At 41.4% G+C, this 6380-nt stretch overlaps 1 long non-coding RNA gene across 1 annotated transcript in view; it reads left to right on the top strand.

Annotated features, from left to right (window-relative positions):
- Positions 1–1022: 1022 nt before the first annotated feature.
- The window catches only part of LOC116668701, a 45453-nt gene continuing 40095 nt past the window's right edge, over positions 1023–6380 (top strand). Inside the window, exon 1 of the long non-coding RNA XR_004325930.1 lies at positions 1023–1054. This is a non-coding gene — a long non-coding RNA (uncharacterized LOC116668701). The remainder of the gene's footprint in view (positions 1055–6380) is intronic.

Raw genomic sequence — 6380 nt, 5'->3', positions numbered from 1 at the left:
TAACTGAGTCACTATGTACACTAGAAATTAACACAGCATTGTAAACTGACTATACTTCAATAAAATTAAAAATGAAAAAAAAGAAAGAAAGAAAGAAAAGGAAACTATGTCTTTTCAGAGTAGCAACTTTGCACACTCAGCTGCAAATCAGCTTCCTTTCCTAGCTGGGCTTCACACTCTCTCTTCACTTCTTCCCGTTCTTTGTTCCTTCTTTCATTCAAAAAACTTTTCTGGGGCCCCATTTGCAGCCACACCACGTGAACTGCTGGGTTTTCAGAGGCGAGTTAGATTCAGCTCCCAGTCTAAGACACAGAGAATTCTAGAGGAGTAATGTCCATAGTAACGGAGACAATAACAGTGCAACAGTAGCAACAGCAATAGGAGAGAAAATGGTAACACGGACGACTTGGAGGAGGAGACTTGAGGAGGGACTGAAGGCATTGGGGGATAGTGGGTGTGCCCTTGTGAAGGGGCCTCCCAAGGCCAGGGTGTGGTGCAGAGCTAATGGCAAGGGTGTGGGGCTACACGGGGGACAGGGGCGGGGTCAGACCCTGTTTCCCTGCTACAGAATTTGAACTCTATTTACTACTTAGCAGTAGGGAGCCACTAGGATCATGCTGAGATTTGTTTATTAGAAGGACCCTCTCTTTGTCATTTATTCATTTGTCTATTGACCACTTCCTCATTGAATGACTATTTTAGGTCGGTTGTTCTGCTGGTTTGAGGTACACATGACCGAAAAAAAAAAAAAAAAAAAAGGCATCGTTTCTGCTCTTACAGAGCATCTCCATTCTGCAGACTTCGTGGCTTTTTTTCTTTTCGTCTCTAACACTTGAATTTGAGCCACGTTTAGAGACCACTGTAAGTCTACCGAGTCTGCCCTGAATTTATTTGTGCCTGGAACTCCCGAGCCTGCCGTCCTTATTAAGCTAACAGAAGGAGAAAGTACTGGAAATAAACTACGGTGCAGCGTACGGCAAACTTCGTCTTTCCCTAGCCAACCCCAAAGCAGCTGATTTAAACTATACGCAAAGCTTTATGCCCATTCTAGCAGGTAATACTGAAATTATAGAATTTCCTAAAGCCCATCTTTTTAATCCATTTACTTAACAGTATTCCTGTCATCTTAACATTTATATGATAAAATAATTGTATCATTTGTATCATTATGAAATGTAGTTAGCCACTATTTTCAATTTTTTTTTTTTGCAATATAGTATGATCGTTTATATTTCATGCTCACTACACTAGGTTAAAAGCCTCTAGTTCTAAGTACTGTGATATTTTATTTCATGGTGTTTGAAAGCTATCTTGTATGGAATATAATTTTCTCAGGATAAATTCACATATTATCATGATTTTTTCAAGTATATTTTTATCGTAAGGGTCAACAAGAAGGAAATACTCCAGGCACTTAAGATTTTCCCAGGGTAAATAAGATGCCCTTCAACCAAAGCACCTACTGTGCATCCAACACTGGTTAGAAGCTCTCCCAGGACACTGAAGAGAGAGGAGTGGACAGGGAGGAGTGAGCAAAAAAAGGCACTGCTCCGGAAAAACGCATTGGGTAGTCAGAGAAATAGCAGGTTTCTCTAAGGGACACACCCATAGACTTTGGAGTCAAAATTTGAGTTCAAATCCTTAAGCTGCTACTTTCTAGCTACACAAGTTCAGGCAACTTAAACATGCTAAGTCTCAGTTTCCTCGTGTGTAAAATGCAGATAAACATGACACACGGGTGCCTTTTTACCTTCTTGGGTTCCCTCTTAGGCTCTCACACACGCCCCTCCTTAAAAGGGTTAGTGGTCCGCCTCCACGCATGCGTCCGTCCGTCGACGTGGAGCCGCCCCCGGCCCCTCACTCCTCCTGATAGGATTGCTGTTCCCGGAGATTATAGCTCAGAGTCCTGCCAAACCCACCCCACAATTCTTCAGGCCACGCTTAATTACTCTGAGGAGTGGGAAAGCGAGCATGACTTGACTTGAAGTGTAGGGGTATTTATAGATCTTGGAATGAACTAAATAAATTAGGATTTGGGGGCTTTTAATAATGAGAACGTTTCAGCCACTATCTTCTTCCCCTTTCTTGTCCTACCTCCTGTGCATTTCATCCAATGTAATTTTTTTAACGTTTTTTATTGAGTTACAGTCATTTTACAATGTTGTGTCAAATTCCAGTGTAGAGCACAATTTTTCAGTTATACATGAACATACATATATTCATTGTCACATTTTTTTCACTGTGAGCTACCACAAGATCTTGTATATATTTCCCTGTGCTATACAGTATAATCTTGTTTATCTATTCTTCATATGCCTGTCAGTATCTACAAATTTTGAAATTCCAGTCTGTCCCTTCCCACCCACTGCCCCCTTGGCAACCACAAGTTTGTATTCTATGTCTATGAGTCTGTTTCTGTTCTGTATTTATGTTCTTTTTCTTTTTTTTTTTTTTTTTTAGATTCCACATATGAGTGATCTCATATGGTATTTTTCTTTCTCTTTCTGGCTTACTTCACTTATAATGACATTCTCCAGGGACATCCATGTTGCTGCAAATGGCATTATGTTGTCATTTTTTTTTTTATGGCTGAACAGTATTCCATTGTTATAAATATACCACCTCTTCTTTATCCAGTCATCTGTTGATGGACATTTAGGCTGTTTCCATGTCTTGGCCATTGTAACTAGTGCTGCTATGAACACCATCCAATGTTATCTTTTTCATTTTTTTGTTCATTTATTTTTGTTCATTTATTCTTTGTATTTCTACTGCCACTACCTTTCACCAGGCCCCACTGCCTTCCTCCTTTCCTGGATCATTGGCAGAAGATGCCTCATCCAAGTCTGCCCTCGCAGTCTCTGCTCTATCCTACGCGTGGCAGCTCAGACTATTCTGCTTAAGACTCAGCCAGTCTTGTGCTCCAAAATGCTTTACCATTTCAAGCTCTCTCCAACTGGAAATCAATTTACCCTTTCTATTCCTTATACTTCAGCAAAAACAAACAGCTTGCTCACTTGTCCTTGGATCCATGTGTGATTCCATCCACGCTGTTTCCTCCACCTGCTAACATCTCCTCTCTCATTCTCACACCCACGCCAACTCAGCATGGACAGATCCAGCCTTCCCCAAGACTCACATCAAATACCACCTCCTCCCTGAGGTCTTTATCAATTTTCCCTAATTGGACATAATCTTAGCCCTTTTAAATCTCATATACTTCATTTTGAAGAATCTGCTCTTGAATAAAACCCTATTAAAATCCCACCATACTGCAAATCTCCAGGGGAACTGTCGCCTCTTCCCCTGGAAAATGGTGCATTTATGCAGGTTGAGGTCACCGCCCTATGAGTGTTCCCTGCAGGTCTTAATCAGCTTTGTATTTCCAAAGTGTCTAGCTTAATATCTTTATATTAACATTTATTCAATGAATAAATGACTTTTAATTAGAACATTTATTCATGTATTTATTCAATACATATTTATTGAGCACATACTATGTGTGAAGCATTGTCCTAAGGACTGGGATACACCTTTAAGCCAAACAGACCAAAATACCTGCCACAGGGAGATTAAACTTCAGTGCAGGAGAGGGATGAGGGACGGGACAGAGAATAAATAATAAAATAAGTAAGAAAAATGTAGCATTTTCAAAGGTGATAAGTGTTATGGAAAGGAAGTTGGGGTAGTTTAAGAAGCCCTGGAAGGGCCAGGTGGATGGTGGGGAGGGCTGCAATTTAAACAGGCTTGTCACAGCCAGCTCAGTGAGAAGACGGACCGAAAGGAGAGGAGGCAGTGGGTATTCAGCTACTGGAGGCAAGAACATCCCTGGCAGAGGGAACAGCCAGCGGAAAACCCTAAGTGGGGAGCATCTCAGGCATGTTTCAGGGCACAACAACAGCGCAGAGCCGCTGGCTGGGCTTAGAGAGGAATGTGGGCAGAGAAGGGAGATGGTGTAAGGACTTAAGCTTATCCTCTGAGACAGATCTAGAACCACGGCGGGGTTTTGAGTGCGATCTAGTCCTGTCTTACCATATTTTATTCTCATTTCTTTTTCACCTTTTGTGCATAAAGATTTTGGCCTAAGAGATTTGGTTCCAACAGGGTCCAGCTATTATAAGCACATGCCATCAGAGGACTCCAGTGGGTAGGAAAGAACCCTTTATCCTCCAGCTGGCTGGTTCAGGGACAACAGAGATGAAAGGTTGTGGAGAAGGAAACCCACGGACCTTACTGCAGTCTGGCCTCTTGTAACTGGCGCAGTTCATGGGCTGTTCCTTTCTCTCCAGTCCACATACACTAACCAGAAGCCTCTGGTCTTTCTGAAACTTCACTAAGAAATTTCAGGTATATTCTAGCAACTGCTGTCAGGTAGCTTCTGTGAAAAAATTAGGTTTCTGTCTTATATTGTTAAAGCATATATCACAGTACTAGTTATGTTACTACTAGTATTCCATGAAATTGTCAAATTAGCCATTGGTTCTCAAATTCAGTTTTAGAAACACCACTTTCATTTGGCTTCACTAGCAAACAGGGAAATTTTAAACTGAGCCAATTGGAATTTTCTTCCTCTCCTATCACACCCTCTTGTGTAAGGACTAGTGAGCAGTGAATTGACTAGAGATTTGTCATCAATAAGAAAAAGCTGAGAAGGAGTGACAGCGCCTCATCCACTGGTGCCCAGGTAGCAGATGGTGGGGGCAGGGCTCTCTCTTGCCAAGGGTCACAAGTCATTCCGGAGGCTCAGAGGAAAGAGTCCTGTTGAGGTTCCCCCATGAAGAGCCCAGAGTGTCCTGGCATCTTGCTCATCTCAGTTTTGTGCTTATGTGGCCTTGATCTAGTGTCTTATGGGGATGAAATGCTGAGAGCTAATTCGGGACTGGTGTCTCCCTTCCCATTCTAGTCAAAGTGGCCATGGTCACTAGTGACTTGTGGATTCAGGCCTCTAAATTAGAGAAGAAATGTTTAATTCTAATTCAGACTTTACTCCATCACAGAAAAGAAATCAGTTGCATGTGGCCCAGGTTGTCAGACAACTGGCATCTGTGTACTCTCGGTACCCAGCCGCTCTGCTCCTCCCATTCTTTGCTGTGTGACCTTGGGAAAGCCATTTAGCCTCCCTGAGCTTATTTCCACAGCTGTCACTTGGGGATGACACAACCTATTTGTAATATTGTCCGAGTTTTCGTAACAGTCTTTTATTGAGCACCTGGTGAATGGTAACTCTTTAATAAACGCCAATTTATAATCATAAGTAGTTCCATTGTTATACAAACACAACTTCTTCTAGTCATGTATTTTAGTAGCTTGCTTTTAACCCATATGAGAGATTAATGCCTTTTTTTCAGTTTTAAACATAAGTGTCACTAATTGAGTCTATGTACCTTTTAAAAATACTTGATTTTCAAGGTATTTCTTCCACTGGGCTGATAACAATGAAGTAGAAATTGCTGTTTGTTTAGCTATAAAGAATATTTCCAGAGGGAGGGTTGTAAAATATCAAAATGGGCAGAAAGGATTAGGGAGTGAATTTTAAAGTCCTTTCCCCTCAACAAAGATGTTCTAAGAAAGATACGTTTTGCACAGTGAGGGTTTTCATTCTTTCCTATACAGATATTTTGTGATCTCTGTTACATGCCAGGCTCTGAGAGTAACAAATTACTGGGCTGCAGCTCCTGCCCTGGAAGTTTTCAGCCTGGTGGATGCACACTTTATATGGAATTATATTACAATAGGATGAGTTCCAGCAGAGTGTGGCCATACCTGAGGGCAGAAGGATGAATTTGATGATTTCTTGTAGCCGATTCCAGCTGAATGATGCTGGGATAAGAAATAAGGGGTCAGGATATTGTGATTTTTGGAGGCTATTCCCTATTAAAACAGGACCCGGCTCCATGTGCTGATGAGGGGAAGGATAATCAGGATAAAACAATTGCTAAGCACATCCATTTTTACAAGTGGCTAGTGGTACCAGTATTTCCATTTTTCAGTGGATTCTTACTCCTTAATGGTAATGAAAAATGTTCCATAGGCTATTTTTTTCATAGGCTATTTTCATAGGCTATTTTTTCATAGGCTATTTTTTTCCTACTATTGAAATTATGACCATTAATTCCCATCTGTGTACATGAAAGGCTCACAGGCAGGTAACCTAGAAAAGCAACTCTGATATTTGCATGTCCTGCCTGTTGGAAATAAGGGTTCGGGATACTATGTAGACTGAATCTAAGGGACTTAAAGCAAAAGGGGATTTGGGAAGCCACCGCCAAAGCGGGCTCTGCTATGGGGCCAAGTCTTTCATGTCCTGCCATAACTGGAGTTGTTCTCTAGCTGTTTAACTTGTGATTATTTCTTCCTGTTGCCTTTCCTTTGAAAACTAA

This window comes from Camelus ferus, chromosome 14, assembly GCF_009834535.1.
Source record: "Camelus ferus isolate YT-003-E chromosome 14, BCGSAC_Cfer_1.0, whole genome shotgun sequence".
Classification (NCBI taxonomy): domain Eukaryota; kingdom Metazoa; phylum Chordata; class Mammalia; order Artiodactyla; family Camelidae; genus Camelus; species Camelus ferus.
This window is presented reverse-complemented; position numbering and strand designations above follow the sequence as displayed.